This window comes from Rhineura floridana, chromosome 18 (assembly GCF_030035675.1).
Source record: "Rhineura floridana isolate rRhiFlo1 chromosome 18, rRhiFlo1.hap2, whole genome shotgun sequence".
NCBI lineage: Eukaryota > Metazoa > Chordata > Lepidosauria > Squamata > Rhineuridae > Rhineura > Rhineura floridana.
Genome location: NC_084497.1, coordinates 20,045,965 through 20,065,576, shown reverse-complemented (window position 1 = coordinate 20,065,576; position 19,612 = coordinate 20,045,965). Strand labels below are relative to the sequence as shown.

General features: G+C 43.6%; 1 protein-coding gene across 1 annotated transcript in view; it reads right to left on the bottom strand.

Annotated features, from left to right (window-relative positions):
- Nucleotides 1-16,925, bottom strand: part of CASZ1 (castor zinc finger 1) — a 416,252-nt gene extending 399,327 nt beyond the window's left edge. Inside the window, exons 1-2 of the mRNA XM_061602125.1 lie at nt 16,632-16,925; nt 10,846-10,919 (exon numbers count right to left, since the gene is read on the bottom strand). The gene's annotated coding sequence lies outside the window, so the exon portion shown is untranslated. The remainder of the gene's footprint in view (nt 1-10,845; nt 10,920-16,631) is intronic.
- Nucleotides 16,926-19,612: the final 2,687 nt, after the last annotated feature.

Below are 19,612 nucleotides of genomic sequence, written 5' to 3'. Positions count from 1 at the left end.
GCATGATTTTTCTGGAACAGGGTCATATCTAGGTGATGCAAACACATGTCCCTGCCCTGGGTACCTCTGGCAGAGGGAGGTAGCAGTTGCATGCAAGGTTATTGATAAACAGCAGGATATGTTTAACCCAGGCATGATCCCCCCTTTTTTCCCCCTTCTTGCTGGAGAAATCAGAAGGAGAACATGAGAAAGGGCAGCAGCACACTTTGCATGCAAGAAGTCCCAGGTTCAATCCCTCGCATCTCCAGGGAAGGCTGGAAAAGACTGGCTTGAAACCCTGGACAGGTGCTGCCAGTCAGTGTCAACTACACTAAATGAGATGGACCATTAATCTGTTTGGTGCTGAGAGTTGTTAGGAGACCCCATTCCCCTTACATAGCTACAATTCTCAGAGTGGTTTAACAGCCAGTCCCTCTTCCCAGGGAACTCTGGGAATTGTGAGAGGAAGAGGGGTCTCCTAATAGCTCTCAGCACCCTTAACAAGCTACAGTTCCCAGGATTCTTTGGGGAAAGTCATGGCTCTTTAAAGTGGTATGATACCGCTTTAAATGTGTGGTGTAGATGGGGCCTTGGTGTATAAGCCAACTTCCTGTGTTCCTATGAATTGGGTCTAAGGCCAGTAAAGCTTCCTAAAGTACAGGAGCTCAGCCCTCTTTCCCTTCTTACTCTGCTTCACAGGAGAAGCACAGTATAGTTTTGTCCTGCCTCTGCACTGGGTGTAGAAATATGGGGCTATTACTCCACCTGAGCCCTTTGCCAAAGGACATCATTTCAAAGCTAATGTCCGAGGAGGAAGTTGTTCCTCTAGCCAGAAAACTGGAAGACAACAAGCACTCACCACGTCTCAACCTACCCAACCCTGATCTGATGAATGGCAAAGGCTCTGTGGTTTCAAGTGGCGCTGTCTCTGACATCATAAGTGCTCACGCATCACTATGGCACACGGCAGGCTCACCCACGCGCATACCCAATATTTCTCATGATGCACTTGTCACTTTGCATCGCACAGAAGCAAATATATTATTTCCTGCAACCAGACCCTGGAAGCGGAAGGCGAACCAGTATCTCCACTCTGTGTGTATGTGGCCCCAACTGTACTAGCTTTTTCTGGGACATATTCCAGGGGGGAAAAAAAAGCTGATGCACACATGCCCCAAGTATCCCCAGGTACCCAGCTGTGTTTTTCTATCTATGAACCTCTGTCTTGCCAGCTTAATTGAGGAGAATGCACAGTGTAGTTTGTGAATGGCTGAGCTTGACTGCATTCACTTATCCTTTGCCAGCTTGGATTTTGTGAATGGGGCTTCACCATGTGCACCAAAGACACTTGCTCGGCTGGCGAATGAGAGCTTCATTTTACAGACTTTGACTCTGATCACTTCTTGTTGATTGGGCACGGTGGTTTTACATCGCTCACTATATTCGTAAAATCACATTGATAATACAGGTCTCGATCTGTTGTGTTGTCTTTTCTGCTTCAGTTGCAGACATCTTTACATATTTTGCACGGGTAGGGGGAAGTACTTTCTTGTGTCTCACTTGCTTTGTGCTACTTTGTGCTTTGCTCTGGAAGTGGCTCCTAGTGCGTTTCTGTGTCAAGAAATTTGCACTGCGACACGTTCGGAGGTTGACCATGCCTGTTTTAGATTGTTTCTTTTTTTCCTCTGTGTGTCATTAGATCTCTGTGCATCTGCATTTTGCTCTCCTTTCCCCAGTTGTGAATTATGTTTTCTTGGGTACAAGTTTTGCTGCCTTAACTGTTTCTGATTTCTCTCTCCCACCCACCCATTGGGTAAAAAAGGAGGGAGAGGAGGGGAGAGAAAGAGAGAAAGGGGGAGGGAATTGTTTGTCACTTAGCTTTGTATTTATCTCTGGATGTTTTCCTTATGTTTGCATAAAGTAGATGGAGGCTACAATTTGGTGATGAATTCTATGAATACTAATCTCAGACTACCCTTGACCTTGAGGTCAGCTAAAGATCAAAACCAAACCATTTAATATTTTCCTTTTGCAGATCAATAGAAGCATAAATTCACTCTCAATGACAACTATAATTTCAAACAGATCTATAGGGCTCAGGCTTGCGTTTCCTGGACTAGCTTGCCAGTTGGGGAGCAGGAGAAAACAGACTTTCTGCCTCTTCTCTCTCCTCACTCCCCCCATACCATTGAATCTCTTTTGCCTTATTTTATTGCTCTGAAATGCTATTTTCAGCAGCTGCTGTCATATAAATATCTCTTGTTTTTCTTCTCCTCTTTCCCTCCTGGTGAAAAGGGCAGGGGACCTATTGAAAATTCTGCTTTATCTCTTTCAGGCAAGTTCAAGTGCGGGTCGAACAATCGATTCCTCCTCCTTTTCTTTTTTTAAGTTTCCTGTCGTTCTTTTGCGCAGATCAGCACTGCGAGAAAATAGGAAGGGCAGGCTCATATATGTATATCCAAATATATGGAACATATAAAGATAATTCTCTCTGTGTGTGTCTCTCTGTCTCTCTCTCTCTCTCTCTCTCTCTCTCTCGTATCTAACATACAACAAACCCATTGGAAATACACACACAGAGAGATAGATGTGTGCCAAACTTTGAAGGTGTGACTGAGATATATAACCCTCCTCTGCCTAGGGATTGCATTTTAAATGAAAGTCCAAAAGTTAAAGATGTAGGGAAGAAGAAAGGGGTTAAGTTGCTCCCTTGTTTCTTTTTAATCCACACTCACAATTAACTACTTCAGTGGTGATTCATAATTTTTCAAAGCTGCATTTTTAAAAAAAAGTACTATATTGACTCATAAATGTTTTAACAAAGATCAAGATAAAAAGAGGAGAGACAAATAAAAAAAATTAAGATCAGCAAACAAATTTTACACCTCAAAACAACAATGTGTTTTAGCACATGAAATGAAATGTAGCTTTGATCCACCACCACCCCTCTAGTCACTTTGTCAATATGCTTCTGGAAAAACAGTGAAAACTGCAAGTGTGTACCCCCCCTCCTCCTCCTCACAAGAAAGCAGTATTAAGTACTGGGGAAAGAAGGGGGTGGGGGATTTGCTTTGTGTAGGAATAAAGACTGTAACGTGAGGACTTTTATTGCTGGCAATCAGAGTATTGCTTCTGGCAGTGGCTAAAGGTGGAAAGGAAAGATGATTTAATTTATAGAAAGGACAAAGATGTCATGTAACAGATTTAATCATTGAAAAGGGAAAAAAATTAAAGAAAAACTGGCTAATGTCGTAATTTACATTTCGGAATAATAAACGGGGGAGGAGAAACTATTGGAAAACACTGAGAAGGTGAAAAAATAAATAAACGAGGGGGAAATAAATAGATTTGCCTGTAAAACTAATAAATTTTAAAACAAAACCAGAAGGCAAAACACAACCCCGGAAAGTGCTGGTAAAATGGACCATCGATTTTGGAGTTCATCTACATTTTGTATTTTAATAATGCGCTTTCTCTCTCTCTCTCTCTCTCTCTCTCTCCCTCTTTTGCAAAATATAAAAGCTGATCTGATAAATATTAATTTGAACCATCATAATGTATTTGAAAATTCCAGCTAAAATGTCACCACATGGAACATTAATGTAATATTTCAAGGCCCTGAGAGCAATACTCATATTGATTGCATTTATTCCACTCTAGGGAGGAGAAATAACTCTTCAATGTGGGACACATCTGGTAGCCAAAGATGTAAAGAGCTGAGGGTGGAAATGCAAAATTTTTAAAATAAAATAGAAATAGGAAAGGAACCCACTTGACAATATATATCTACAAAATAAGCCCAGTATTGAAGGCAAAAAATGGCAAAGCCAGGCTAGTTTATTTTTTACTTTGATTTTCATTTGTAGATTTGAGGTACTTAAAATAATAATTAACAAGCTTTTGAATTATCTTTTTTTAATGAAATGTTTGGTTGGGCAAAACTTCTCTCCACCACAACAACACACCCACAGACACACGAACCTGGAAACAAAAACTAGGACAAGCAAAACCAGAAACAGGAAGAATAGTTTATATCGGACTTGCATATTGGAAAGACTCAGAGAGAAGGAGAGGTAGGGGGAAAGATAGCAAGGAAGCTCCCTTGCAAAAACTTTTGGACAACAGAATGGGTTGTTCTGTTTAGGAAGCCTTTCCACAAAGCTGTGAGTTCTCAACACTGCAAGAGCAGAAGCCTGTGCGCGGATGAGAGACAGGGTATATTTTCCTGCGATTCTGCAGGAGGAGCGTAGAGACACACTGCCTGTCTGGAATCCCATAAAAGAGATCTTTTCTTTGTCATTAAGAATATTGATGTTCATTAGGCTCGGGCATCAATGTGTCTTTGTGCAAATGATACGAAATCTGACTCAAATTGTGACCCTGAATCCAACATTGTAACTATAGACCTGCTGCAATCGGAGGGGCTTGTGAGTCAGACCCCCTCCCTCTTCCCACACACAGACACTTAGACACACACACACCAAAAGATATAAGACTAGCACAATTCCAAAATATAGGAGGACCAAAATTGTTAGCTTAGTGGAGATGGATTTATTTATGGCCAAAGATGCAAGATCAGAACAGCTCCCTGCAATTGTTTTGTATGGCAGGGAGAGGGAGATCTTCCTACAAGTGGGTTTTCCTCAAAATCCCAGAATTTCTTTAGGAAAGGAGAAAGAGAGAAGAAAATAAAATAAAAAGTTAATTTCTGATCTGCTTCCAAGCCTGGGGGATCTTCTGTGCCTGCAGTTTGGTGCTAGAGTGAGGACATTTAGTCAAGCTTATTTGACAGAGACCTTTTAGCAGTCGGGAGTGCTTCTAAAGAGTGCTAACGGTCTTGTGGATATTAATATAATAGTGAATGGCGAAGAGGGAGAATCCGCAAAGTAAAAATATAAACCTGCCAGCGCTCCTACACGTTTACAGGCCAGCCACATCCTAATCAGCACTTTGACCTTTTGCAGGAGAGTGGGGAACAAGAATGTGGGCCCAACCAGCAGGCTGCAAGGAGCAAAGATGTGACTATGCAATGGTGAGTCTGGCACACTGGATAGGATGTGCTAGTAATATCCCATATGGTTGTGAGTCACTTGTTGCTGAAAGCACATTTCACAAGTGCCAGGCAGTCCCCTGTGAGCTCCCCACCAGTGGGTGCCTTCAGGATAGATGTCCAGGGACCCACTCAGCAGAATGAGCTGGGGGGCCCTCAAACCCAGTGCAGCTGGCCTATCACGTTCGGAAGTATGGCTGGAATCCTAGCCGCACTCACCTGTGAGTAGCGATGACCAGATATACATCAATTTCAGTTTCTAATTGTTCCAGTCTTCAGTTCAGTTCTCCACATTTCCACATTTCCACATTTGCCATTTTTTTAAAAAAAGGCCTCATGAAAATCCATCAGCATTTTAGTGAGAATTTCTCCTCATATACTCATTTCCCTATGCAATGTTTGGTTAATATAAACGTTTGAAAACCAATTTCCTCAAATATAATGCATATATATACACAGCATACCCTCATGTATGCAGTTTTGTACACACGACTTGTCTGGAGAACCGCACTATAATGAATTTAGAAGGATGGCTGTGTTTTGGTTCACATATTGTTTCGGGAAAGGTGAATTAGGTAGGTTTGCCTTTGAATATGAATTTAATCAAGTTTCCACCGCATCCCTAAGCTGGGAGTAAGTCCCATTTGATTCAGTGGGGCTTATTTCCAAGTAGAGATGCACAGGACTGCACTGTAAATGAAGTAATACACATTACCATCTAAATACAGGAACATAGGAAGCAGACTGTTAGCCCATCTAGTATTGACAACATTGTATTGTCAACATTGACTAGCTTTCTAGGGTTTCAGACAGGGAGTTTTTCCCAGTCCTACCTGAAGATTATTATTATTATCATTATTAAATTTTATTTATACCCCGCCTTTCAGCCAAAGGCCCTCAAGATGCCAATGGGGATTGAATCTGGGCCCTTCTGCAAGCAAAGCAGATGCTCTAACCACTGAGCTACAGCCTTTCTCCTAAAGAGTGGGGGCTGTTGTGACCATCCTGTCCACAGCTTAAAATTACCTACGGGGCACCACTGAACCTCATTTCATGCATAGTTCCAAATTTCACAGGAAGGAGTTTGCTTTCTGACACTGTCTCAGGCGGATCTTCCCTGGCCCCCAACACTCATACGTAATACTTCCAAGAGCCTTGTCAAGCTATTGTGATAGTATCAATTATGCCTATTACAAGGAAGGACATAAAAGCAGGTGGAAATCTCAGTCTGTTCGAAGGAGAAAAGGGTAAAAGCAATGTGATTCAGCCACAGTTGACTCCCACTATAGGATACCACCTCAATGGATGAGGTCTTAAGTTACTGCAAGATAAGAAACCACTTCATGCAGTCAAACCAATATGGTGTAGTCCAGGAGTAGCCAACATGGTACCCTCCAGATGTTGTTGGACTCCTATGGGAGTTGGAGTCTAACAATATCTGGCTACCCCTGGTCTACTCTCTGACTGCAGTGGCTCTCTAACATCTCAGAGATCTTTTCAGGCTCTAAGAGTTAGAGATATCACTGGTTGAATCTGAGATCTCCTACACAGAAGGCATATGTCTGAGGATTCAGCTGTTGTCTCTCCAAGGCATTTCTACCATGATGGTTACATTAGGCATGATCACTTGGGTTTTAACTCAACAGCTCCGTTCTTTCTCAGCTGTGCCTTGTGCAGATACCACAGGTAAGGTGCACCTTAAGACTGCATCCATTTCTGGGAAAAGTGCGGCGAGGCAACTCTGTAGACCAGCCCCAGGCAAATTCCTCCAGCTTTAAATGTGGAAAGCTTGGACGGATGAACCCTACATTTCCCTATTATTCTTACAAATGACAGAACCAGATAGCTCAGTGATAGATATGCAGAAGGGCCTGTCATTAATCCCTGGGATCTCCAGATAGGGTTAAGAAAGACCCTTGTCTGGAACCCTGGAAAGCTTCTGCCAGTCAGTGTAGTCAATAGTGAGCGAGATGGACCAATGGCTTGACTTGGCATAAGGTACAGTTTCAGATGGCTCTCCTTCCGTTCCAAAATGATCTTTTGTGTCCCCAAACCCAGGCCTATGCAACTGATGTGACTCATCACGCTGAATGCAGCCCACAGGAAGCCATGTATACAGCTCAAAACACTGTTTTACTGAATGCCTCCAATTGTAAAAATGATGGTTATATTTCTCAGCACCTCCCAGACTACAATAGGTGGCTGTTGGGTTTTGTTCAGTTTAGTTGGTCATATATCCTCCCAGGCATTTTAGCATGTGTTTTAAATTGTTTTTTTTTTTATTTAAAATTGTGTTTTTAAATTGTTTTTTGTGGGTTTTTTTGTTTTACAATTTGTATATTTGTTTTTATTGTTTTTAATTGCTGTAAACCACCCAGAGAGCTTCGGCTATGGGGCAGTATATAAATGTAATAAATAAATAATAAATATATTGTTCTGGCCTGCCCTAGATGTTAATGCTATTCTGAAAACAAGGAAATGGCATTCTGTTAGTGACCAAACCAAACTGAGGCCTTTAGAATCCTTAGAATTCACTCCTGATTTGCTATGTGACCTTGGCAGGAAAGCCACAGCCCCCAATTTGTGCCTCAATTTCCCCTCTGAAAGTTAACTGCATTGGAGATGGTGAGAGATGGCACAATTTTAAGTGTTTAAGGAACACTTTGAGAACTGCAGATAAGGGAGAAAAAGTGCAAGAGCCAATCAATATTTTTAAAAACTTATCAGAAGGCAGCAACTGTATGTGTGTGGAATCTAATGCAGCTTTGCCAACCTGATGCCCTCCAGATGTTTTGGATGACAACTCACAATGTGCTGGAAGAGGCTGATGGGAGCTGTACCAAGTAGGTGAAGGTTGTGCTAATGATCAGGCTGTTGTGACTACTGCACCTGAATCAGTGTGGTGTCAGGTGGCACGCCATTGCAGAAAAGAGCGATAAGTAATCAAAGAGGACATGCCTGCACCAAGGGGGCGAATAACTAAAGCTCACAGATTTGACCCAGAAATATAGGATAAGGGGAGGGGGGGGAATGTCTCCCAAGCACCGACAACTTTTGAAAAGCTAAGCTGTCCCCGTATGTTTGTGCTCTCCTTTCACCCCTAAATGGTTAAACACCCTCTTGTGTTCGTTTAAACTGTCACTTTGCAGAGCTGCCAAAATATTTTGATGGCTTGTACCAGATCTCCTTGGCAGACTGTTCTTTCAGTTGAGAGAGAGAGAGACAGAGAGAGAGAGAGAGGAGGGTGAAGGGAATGAGGAGGTGGGGGAGATATACCACTGCCTGAAAGAATGAATAATGCATTACCAAGGCGCCCCCTGCTGGCCATGGGAGTCTTTTAGTGACATTTGCTGGCCTTGAATAAAGTTGTAAATGGAAAGGTAGGCGGTTGCATCTCAATCACTCTACAATAAATAAGAGTTTTTCCTCTTTGTTCCTCATCCACACACACAGGTCATCATGGATTTTTTTCAATTTCCATCCATTGCCATGATGCTGATCTTTAACACTCTAATATCTACTCTTGTTGTAAAATTGAAAGTATGCAATATTCTGCTATTCTCACCAGGTGCAACAAAAGAATAAATATGCTTTTTAAACAAAACAAACAAGCAAAGAAAAAGTGATGTTAAGAGCGTATTATGATCTCTGGTGCAGAAGGCCTGAATAAGGGTAGGCTAATTTCACAAGCAATGCTCGTGAATAGAGTGTTTGGAGGACTTTATGTTCAGTTTAACCTGGCTCTCTTGTAGGGCTGGCCCAAGACATTTTGCTGATTGAGAGCAGCAAATACCCCTCCAGCCGCCTTGTCCATGGCTAGTCTATTTATTTTGGCACCTGAGGCAGAAAATCCCACAAGTGCCTCCCCCCCAGCAGTAAATATACAACAATCATAAAATAATTATCAATATATTTTATTTTCGTAACACCCCAGATCTGCTGTTCGGATCAACTGCCTCACTCTGCCTCATGGTAAGGCCAGCCCTCTTTTCTTGCACTTCTGTCCTGTGTTTACAAAGTTCACAAGGGATGTGTCATCATCTAAAGGGCGTTCTTAGGACAGATGAAAATATTTATTAGCCATGGTCCATAACTAAAGATCAACATGGGCTATATTTTGAAGTGGAAGGGCTGTGCCACATAGGCTCCACCCACTGGATCACTCCATGGCAAGGCAAAGGCTTCCTTGGCCAGGCTTTAGTGGGCTTCTCCCTTCTTGCACATCTGTCACAAATACTTTTGCACAAGCCAAGACAAATGACATGTCCAAGTGGAAAACCTACCCAAGTTTTCTGTTGCTGTTCACCGCGGGTCATCACCGTGGTGCCTCTAAGGTCTTTCCCTGGTACCCATGAAGCCCCTGAGCACTCCCACCGCCCCCTTGGTCATACCCTTTTCTCCCTTGAAAGGTATGTATTGCTGAAAGAGGAAGTTGGAAGTATAACACTCTTTCCCACTTCCTCTTTCTGCTCTATGTGCTTCGCAAGATTAATTCCACTGGATCTGTGTTTGTTTGTGTGTTTTCTCTCCTTCTGTCTCTCCCCCCCATCAGAGAGAGAAGTGACCAGAGGGGGGTAGTGCCCACAGCACTTGCTCAAAAAATCCAAAAAGGGCCTAAAAGTGCTGGTGAACCTTGCTTCATGCTTGGGTCAGAAGCTCTTGAGAAAGTAACTGAGGCTGGAGGCAAACACTACTTTTAAATAGTGTTGGAAGTGGTTTGGGGAGAGGGGTTCTCACCTCTTTGTCTCATCCCACTATTTCTTGCAGTCAAACAGGTTGCACAAGTTTTTAAAAACACAAAACCTGCAACTCCTGTTTAACAAAAATGAAAATGGGATGAGTGGACGTATCAGGAGTGGTGATTCCTCTTCAAATCATCTCCAACTCTTTTTCTCTCTCTCACTAAAAAAAACTGAGAAAAAAAATCTACTATCAGCATTCTTACCCCCCACCCCGCATAATAAGAGTAGGATGATTTTAAGACCAGGGTCAAATTTATTTATTTATTTATTTGTTTGTTTGTTTGTTTATTATTTGCTAGAAGGAAAGGCGGGATATAAATCAAATAATAAATAAATAAATTTCTATTCTGCCCTTCCTCCCAGCAGGAGCCCAGGGTGGCAAATGGAGAGCCCCTGAGGTCAGAATGGCACCCTGAGCTGTAGTGCTGGCTACCTGAGGGTATAAAAAGTGAGTGAGAGAGCACCTTTTTGAAATTAAATGTTCTGGATCAATGCGTCACTTCCGACCAATTTACAAACACAGGAAATCCAGACACTGTTTGCAGCATCATTTGTGGAAACACCCTATCAACAAGTCCTTTACAGTAATGTGGCTCCCCTTTGTACTCCCTTATTAATATAATGTAAGGGTGATCAGGGCCAAGTCAGATCTGGATGTAATCTATTCTAGTCCATTACTACAACTCTGGGAGGGGTGAATGGGAAACAGCCACAGTTAAAAAGATGTTTGGCAAACTACTCTTGCCAAGTGGAGGCAGCAGAAAGGAAATGAATGGCCCCTTGGGATTGTTCCAGAATTAGATAATATTTTTCCCCCTTTGAAAAAGGCTCACACCAGTGAAAAACCCACAGACTTCAATGGGCTTGAATGTAACTCTGTTATATTTGAAACAAACAAGACATCATACTTCACAAAGAACCTGGATGTCAGAGGTTGTAGCCAATGCTAATCCTACTCAGAAGTTAACAGACGTGGCTAATTTAGGCTGAATAATTTCAGTGAGTACTGTGAGTAGGACTTTATTGGATGCAACCTCATGGCTCCATCAGCCCCAATACAATCCTTACGATCACCTGTGTCAGGACGACTGGAACTTATTTTGTTCGATCAAAGCTGCTTCTCCCATCTCGAATGTTTGAAGCTGCACCTAATAAGAGGTTGAGAACAAACAGGATCCTGTCAAAATTCATATTACTATCCAAATAAATGGCTAAAAACGTTTTGAGACTTGTTATCAAAAAGTAGCAAAAAACAGTGGACCGGTTCCTCTCCTGCCCCCCATTGGTGCACAGAAGGAAGCCAACTCACTTCTGCTGTCTACAGTAATAAAACCAGCCTTCCCCATCTATAGTGCTGTAAACCACAGAGATTTTGATTGTTGTCAACCCCACTGACTACCAGGGGGGCAGGGTCAAGTTTTAATTTGCATTCTGCAGTGAAAGCTTTAGTTGATTCATCAGCCTGATCAAAGCCAGGGCTGCAATTCTGGGGGTGCGGTCTGCAAGAGCAGAAATTGCTACCATGCTTGAAGGTATATGGGCAATATCAGGTGAAATGTCAGAGGGCAAACAGAGCATATGGGTGTGGACTGAGATTCCCAGTGCACAGACAGCGAGACACAGGAATTCCACATACCCACTTCATGACTAGCCAAGCAGAATACATTATTGTTAAATAATAATTCTTCTCCTCCTCAACTGTGTGGGGATTTGACCCCAAGTCTTCCCAGCTTAGATCCACACCACACATTTAAAACATATGGCTTCCCCCATATAATCCTGGGAACTGTAGTTTAAGAGTGCTGGGAGTAAACTAGAGGTCCTAGGATTATTTGGGGGAAGCCATGTGCTTTAAACATATGGTGTGGAAGTAACCTACTCTCTAGCCACTACACCATATTGATGCAAAGGAATTAAATTGTGCAACTGAGAGCAGAAGGCAATCATTGGAGCAGAATTTTAAACGCTGAATCACAAATATACAAAGTTCTGCCTGAAACTAGCAGCTCCGAGGACCCCGCTGGCACTTCCCCGGCCGCCAAGAGCGAGGAGAAGACAGAGGGCAACTCCAGATTGGCATGATACCTTCTTCATCTGTTCCTTGGAGGACCCACTATCCACTTCTCTCTGATCTCTGCTTCCTTTTGAGATACCACAGCACCTCAGATTGAAGCTACTATCAGGGCTTGCGAAATCCTTCACTTCCATAGGGCCTTTGCAAAAAGGCAACGCTTGCTTTGGGCTCCTTGGGCCAAATTCTGCCCCCGCACTGCATAGTCATCTTTGGTGTTGGCAGACTGATCTCAACTGTGTTCCCAGAGGGTCCCCCCCCCAGTTGTTTATTCATTTTTTTTGGCTAGACTACCTTCTTGGGAAAACAGACAAATGAAGGATTAAAGAGAAGCCTAAATTTCCACGGTGTGTCTTTTACTTATTGCAGAATTCAAGCTGTACACAAGTGTTGGTAATGTAACACGTTTCTTTAACAGGGTTTTATACAGCTTCCTGGAAGGGGAAAAGCGCTGCAGCAACAGGGCTTCTCTTTGTCCAAGAGAAATGGTTGTTGTGTGTGTATGGAAGCTGGACTGTTGTTTAAGGGACAGCGCAGCACATTTAATTAGCTATGCATGCTTGCTAACTGGGCTGATGAGAGTTGGGAAACCAACAACAGCTGGAGGGCTACAGGTTCCCCATTCTTCTTTTAAGCCATAATTTTGTTTGATTATTTGTGCATCCTAAAACACGGCTTTATGGAACTGGCTATCAAGAGTACTGTTCCTTAGCCTGGGAGTAGACATTAACGAAGCTGAAAAGGAAGCAGCCATCTTCCTCCTTTAGGTAATACAAAAATCTGTGGGGTGACATTGCCATGCTAAGAGTCTTCCTGCCCTTGCAAGCCAATATAGTGGAGCCACAGCGGGAAAACCTGCAACACAGTGTGATGTCATGCATGGTGTGTCACTGTGTGGATGAGGAAGGGTGAGGATGAGATGTGGGGCCCGCTGTTTCCAATGGCAATATCAGTCATGGCTGTAATATTTATTTTCTATTTTTATTTATTAGCTATCCAAGCTATCCCACTGTGTTCTCTAGGTGGTTCACAGCATGTTAAAACCAATAAACTAATTATAAAAATCTGAACAATACAAAACATTTAAAACAGCGTGAAACGGAAGCTAAAAGTTTTGCATCAGCACATTTCGTAGGGGCAACTTTAATACAAGATCCTATATATATATATTAGCTTTTGAAAAAGCCTGTGAGACTAGAAAGGTCTTCACTTGGCACCTGAAAGACAATAGTGTAGGTGCCAGGCGAGCCTCTCTGGTGGAGGGCATGCCACAGTTGGTACTCCACCATTAAAAATGCCCTCTCCCTGGTAGCCACCTGTCTTACCACATTAGGTGAGGGAACCTGGAAAAAGGTCTCTGATGAAGATCTTAAAGCCTGGACGGGAACATAGGGGAGAAGGTGCTGTCTCATGTAACCTGCCCTCTAGGCATTAAGGGCTTTAAAGTTTAAAACCCACACTCTGAATTGGCTAAGAAATAGTGGGGAAACCAGTGCAAGTGATGAAGCAGTGGTGTAATGTGATTGTACTTGCCAGTCCCCATCAGTAGCCCAAGTTGCTATAATTTTGACCAACTGAAGTCTGTCTGTCTGTCTGTCTGTCTGTCTGTCTGTCTGTCTGTCTGTCTGTCTGTCTGTCTGTCTGTCTGTCTAGGGATAGAAGGATCTGTCAGCTTTGGTTCTCTAGGTATCTCATTTTCTCAATCCTAAATTCAGCCTTCCACATTTCTGCAGCAATTCACTTTAAAAAAATCTTTCTGAAAATTATTCAGCATTTTTGTGTGACTTTTTCCTAACACGTTTTTGTATGCAGTTTTCACTAACATACACTTTTTGCAAGATTTCTCCTAATATGGCATTGTTATTTTTCACTAATATATTCATTTTATGCGCACTATTCCCTAGTATATGCATAGTTTGGTTGAAGAACTGCATCACAAAATTCAGGTAAGTGAATTTTCAGGGATGGCTAAGTTTTGGTTCCCATATTGTTTTGGAAAGCGTGAATTTGATAGGTTTGGCTTTAAATGAGAACTGACTCGAATTCCTCCCCCCAATCCCTAATGATAACCTTGTTATTTCCTTCCTTTTTTGGACCAAGCTTTCTGTTTTTATCCTGGGTTGTTCCCAACCCATATTCCACATCCCTGTTTCTTCTGCGCTCTGTTCCTGCCTACACTGTCAGTTACACCCTGATCTGCTCCATACCATGCCACACCCGAGGCTTGGCTTCCTTTCCTTGGTCATCTTCCGTAAACCTGGCATTGAAGGTGTCTCCTGGCCATACACATGCTTGCCAGAACCCTCAAGACCTGTTTTCCCCATAAGCATCTTTCATTTCTCACCCACATATGCACCATCCCACATGCTCTGGTGAGGTTCTGGAAACCAGGGAGAAATACAGAGCATAGGATTAGAGCCAGTATGATATTTTGGGGAGGGCATGCATTAGGAATTCCGTCCCAATATACCAAAACTTACCTGAATTTCAAACATTTTTAAAACTGAAATTGAACTTTGAGTGATTTTTAAAAAACAAACATTTAATTGGTGAATTTATAAATATTTTCCCCATTTTGAAGATATAGGAGGATGTGCTTCAGAATACTGCTTCCCCCTGAATTTCAGGACTTAGTGGGGCCAGGCCAGGCCCATGGCATCCTCCCACATCTTTCCAGCAATGACAGTGTGCTGCTTTGTCTTAACAAAGAAGTGTTCCCAGATATCTGCCCTGGGGAGCCTATAGGAGAGAGGCAAGTCTGAAAGGGGCAAACTGGGGCATATCGGCAATAGCACAGCACCTCTCTTTCTATATAATGGGATTTACAATCCTTGGAACAACATGTACACCTAATACTAAAAGAGTTATTTCCCCAAAGCCTCCTTCCAGCCAATGAATTAATGGTTGAGGTGGAATTAGAATCCAAATCTCTCACAGAGCTGGAGAACTAAATCTGGGACTTGAGAGATGCCACCGGCAGGAATTCCACCTGTCTCTCTTTCCACCAAACTCTGGAGAAAGAAGGGATTACACATAAAACGGATAGATCGGTCATAGGTTCAAGTGGGTCATGTGGTTCTGCTAGACACCTATAAAATCTTCCCGACTTGACCAATGAGGAGAGTTTGCTGCTGCGGCTGCCCTTCCTGTAACAGGCTGCCTCTGCATTCTGAAGTGCTGAGCAAAAGAGCTTGGATGGGGCACCCGTTGGGGTTGGGGAAGAGAGCTGAAGTAGGTCCTGGGCACAATGCTGGCCGGTTTCAATACAAGACTCACTTTTTTGCTCACAGACTGAGCCACCGGTTCCAGACCTCTTTTGTTCAGGCGCTGTTATTTTTCTGCTGTCTCGGCTATCTCACTCACTTTAGCGTTTATTAGCCCTATGAGGCAGCAAGATGGCAGCGCTCCGGACATTAATAAATAATCATCTCCCCTGTGCTCCGAAGGAGAGTGTGACTTCCCAGCTGTGAGCTTGAATGTGACACGGACGGGCCATTCATGGGAGAGAGCAGCTGCCTTGGCTGCTGACAGAATTCCTGAGGGCCCTTTGGCTCTGTGGCTCTCCCTTCCCATAAGGTAGATTCTGCCGAATCAGCAGGAGCTCTTGCCCAGCCCCAAGCCTGTATCAGGTACTTATCTTTCTAAACTGTTACCCCCTTTCTCTCGTGAGCCTTGCAAAGCTCCCACTCCATGGGGAGATTTTCCTGGGAATCTGCCGGTCCTGAATTTCACACATTACAGGATGCATGAAGAGGAAGAGAAGAATGAGTGTTGCTGTCCCCTTTCTAGGCTTCCACTGTTAAGTCACCCCTTCTGTGACTTGTGCATTCCTATGCTGCCCCTTCAACTCTCTGTGTGTGTGTGTGTGTGTGAGAGAGAGAGAGAGAGTGTGAGTGAGTGAGTGAAACCATGGCTGCATCTTGCAAGGGGTAGGAAAAGTACTGAAAAACTATAATCCCTTCCCTCTTCTCCTCCCAGTGTCTAACAAGCCCAGTATGGAGTCCCTAACAGGCACTGAAGCCTTCAGGTTGGGAATCTGCCTACTTGGCCCTGATCAAGAAGATGGATCTGTATTTAAACGGAGACACCTGATCTGTGTGGCGGCCTCTGGAAGCCTCCCAGTACTTTATCTCCTTCTCTGTCAGGCCCTGGCTTAATAGACCTATCCTTCTGCACTCAGCCAGCATGCCGACATGCTTTTTCCCTTGTCGGTTTAAGCATTCAAGGCTATTTTCACATAAACAATGGCAAAGAACACGAAAAATTCATGCAAGGATATTGCATGCTTTACTTCTGCCCCGTTTGTACATGCATTCTGCCCAGAAGAATGCCCCACACTTCTTCCCATGGAAAATGGGGGGGGGAGGGGAACATGTTTAGTTAAAGGAGGATATTACAAAGTTTAGAGAGGAGGTAGCCAGTTGTGTGACTTCACTGAAATTCACAGCCACAGGACACTGCAACAGCCACTAGCTAGTGGAACTTTTCTTTATACCCGTTAATGGAAAGCAGGCCTAGCATTCTCTGACTATTTGAGACGACAGCTAGGAATGAAGCCTCCATGTTCAGAGGCAGTGAATCTCTCTGATTTTCAAGGTGCTTGGTGACGAGGATGGGAGACAACAAACAGCAGGGGATGGCTCTCTCTGCCAGTTCTCCGCCATTCCAAGGTATGTTTGGCTAACTGCTGTAAGAGACAGAGTGACAGACCAGATGGAGATTTAGCCTGTTTGAAGTCACAAGTCTTTCAGGAGAGGGAGGTTGGGGGGTTGCTTTGGTCCTGTCCTACCTGGGTCCTATGACGCAGGGGCATTCCAGATAACCAAGGAACAGGCAGCAACAATGGCCAAGGCCAGTCCAAGGTCCAATTCCAGGCAGGCAGAGGTTCCAACAAGGGCTCAGGCAAAAGGCAAGTTGAGGGCAGTCTGAGGTCCAGGTAAGCCAAAGGTCAGGATCAGATACAAGACACAGAGCTGGTAACAAGTCATTTACTCTCCCATCCTTGCCATTTCAAGCCAGAGCTGCCAGAACCCCACCCCAGGCTCAGCTGCAGCTCCTTCTAGGAGGGCCCTTCTCCTAAGTAACCCTTTACTCTGGAGGAGTCCTCCTCTGCAACCAAGCACTCCTCCTGAATCTGAAGGTCTGCCTCTGAGGCGCTGTGGCTCCTGGGCACTCAGGGATTGTTCTGCCTCTGCTTTCAAAGCCAAGCTTTCTTTCTGCGGAGAGCGATTCTGGCCAGTCTCCTTTGAGGGTCCTGACTCCTTCTTGGCTGTTCTTCGGGGCTGTTCTTGAGTGTCTGGGGACTCCACCATCCTTGGCCAGATCCTCTTTGGAAGAGAAGTCATCTGGCGGGGGCATGATAGTACACCCCAGCATGGCAAGCTGTTGCTTGGTTAATGGACAGCTATATCCACCCACAGAAGAAAAGTTAGAAGGAATACGGACTCCTCCCCATCCCTAAGCTGTTTTATTTTGCTGTACACCGCCCTGAGAGCTTGTTGCTATAGGGCGGTTTAAAAGCGTAATTAAATAAATAAATAAGCTGCTTGCTTTTTTGTTTTACATTTTATTTAGAGTATTTCTTAACCATTCTTCATCAGAAAATCCCAAGGCATTGTACAAAGCTGTAACGAAACTGATCAACCCAACATATGAATACAATATCAAAACCCAAAACCCAACAACAAGCAACACATTTAAAAACAGGCTAAAAACATAAAAGTAAGGAGCAAAGAAGGAAGTTCTGACTAAAAGCATAATCTAAAATGCCCACGCAAGACCTTAACCTGGCACCAAAAAGATTGTAATGTCAGTGTCAGATGTGCTTCCTTGGGGGAGGCCATTCCAAAATCAGGGTACTGCCACAGAAAAGGCCCCTTCTTATACATATATTATGAAATGTTTATACATACATTACCAAAGTCAGGCCCACTCCACCATTTTAGCAAGTAATTGATCACTTCCTCTTTGGACATTGCATATCTTTCCATGACTTCACTGAATATGACACTCCTTCCCACCTCCTCAGTTCAACATTTGTTTAAAAAGCCAAAAAGGTGTTTCTTCTTTAGATCTGAGATGCAGAACATAATTATCCTACAATCCTCACCAGCATGCGGAAGAGCAGGCTGCACAGCACACACACACACAGACACACACTTAGAATACATGCATGTGCATTAGAGACAAGATGTCTCTATCCCTCCCAGTTTGGCATTTAATATCCAGAGACCCTGGGGCTCAGATCTGGAAACGGGTCTTCCTGGAGGAAAAGCAGAACCCTCCACCCGCTGCAGACTCATGTACAGTCAGTATCCCTGTGGAGTCTTTGGGATCAGACATTCCAGTCACAGGACCAGAGGTCTCCACAGTGGTTTGCCTGAGTTCCCCTCTTGGACCCTCCCATCTTTAGCCCCAAGGCCACAACAGCAGAAGAGATGGCACACTAGGGAGGAGCTTCAGGGTCACTGGCATGCATCTGTTTGGGAGGAGTGGAAATTTGTGTAAGCACCTGCCCAGATAAGACCCTGGCTGAGACCAGGAAGGGGTGAAGCCTCCAGCTCAACTATATAAGCTTTCAGTCTGAACTGGGTTATTGCTGAAGCAACAGCTCCCTCAGGAGCCAGTGCGTAGCCTTTCCTGAACCAGGAAATGGACACGATAGCAAATAACACTAAAACAACAACAACAACCACCTTAGCAAGGCATTCCCAAAATGTGAAAAGTAGGGACAAAACAGGAGCAGTAATTTAACCAAGGACAGAGACTGGACAACAGGGACTATCCATGGCAAAGAGGGATGATGATTTCCATATAGCTGAGACGAAGAGATAGTGGATTGCCTGAGGCCACCTAAGGATTTCTGGATAGAGGCTGCAGATTTGAATCGAGGAACTTCATGGTATTTAGGAAAAGAACCAGGTTGCACAAGAGTCCCATAGCACATTTTCCTTCCAGCAATGACCATAATTTCATTTCCCCCTTCCCCTTTGCTTTGCTTTTTCTGGAAGATGGTAATAATTTCATTTATTTGGGTGGAGCACTGTGCTGGTGTTGCATTAAGGGGAACTTTTAAAAATACATTATGTTCATTCTTTATTATTTATGCCAGTGATACGGGCGATGCTCATTATCTGCGCTTTTGTTATGAGTGCTGTAATGTGAGGATAGCCTATGAGGTGAAATGGATAAATGCAATAATGTAGTTCAGGGTTTTTCTTGTTTTTTTTTCCGGGAAGGCAGGGATTCTTTAACTGAAATAATAAAATTAATGTATGTATATGTTTGTGTGTATACACACACCCATACACACCCACACAGATACATTTGAAAGATCATCTCACCCCTTATAAACCCAACCAATCACTGTGCTTTGCAGGTGAGGGCTGCCTGGAGATACCATCTTATCAGGAGGTCCCTTCCACACATAGGAATCGGGCCTTTAGTGTTGTGGCACCTATTCTTTGGAATGCCCTCACCTTAAATATTAGGCAGGCACCTTCTCTGTTGTCTTTTCAGCACCTACTAAAGGCTGTCCTCTTCTAACAAGCCTTTTAAGGAGATTCCTTTATTGCAGTCTGCGTCTGTATTGGAATTGTTTTTTAAATGTTTTAAAGATGTTCAGATTGTTTTATTGTTTGTATACTTACCACCCTGGGCTCCCTTAGGAGGAAGGGTGGGATATAAATTTAATAAATTCATACCCACCGACCCACACAAATACCCACACACGTACACACACCAGGGATAGAGATACGGCACTCAGATAAA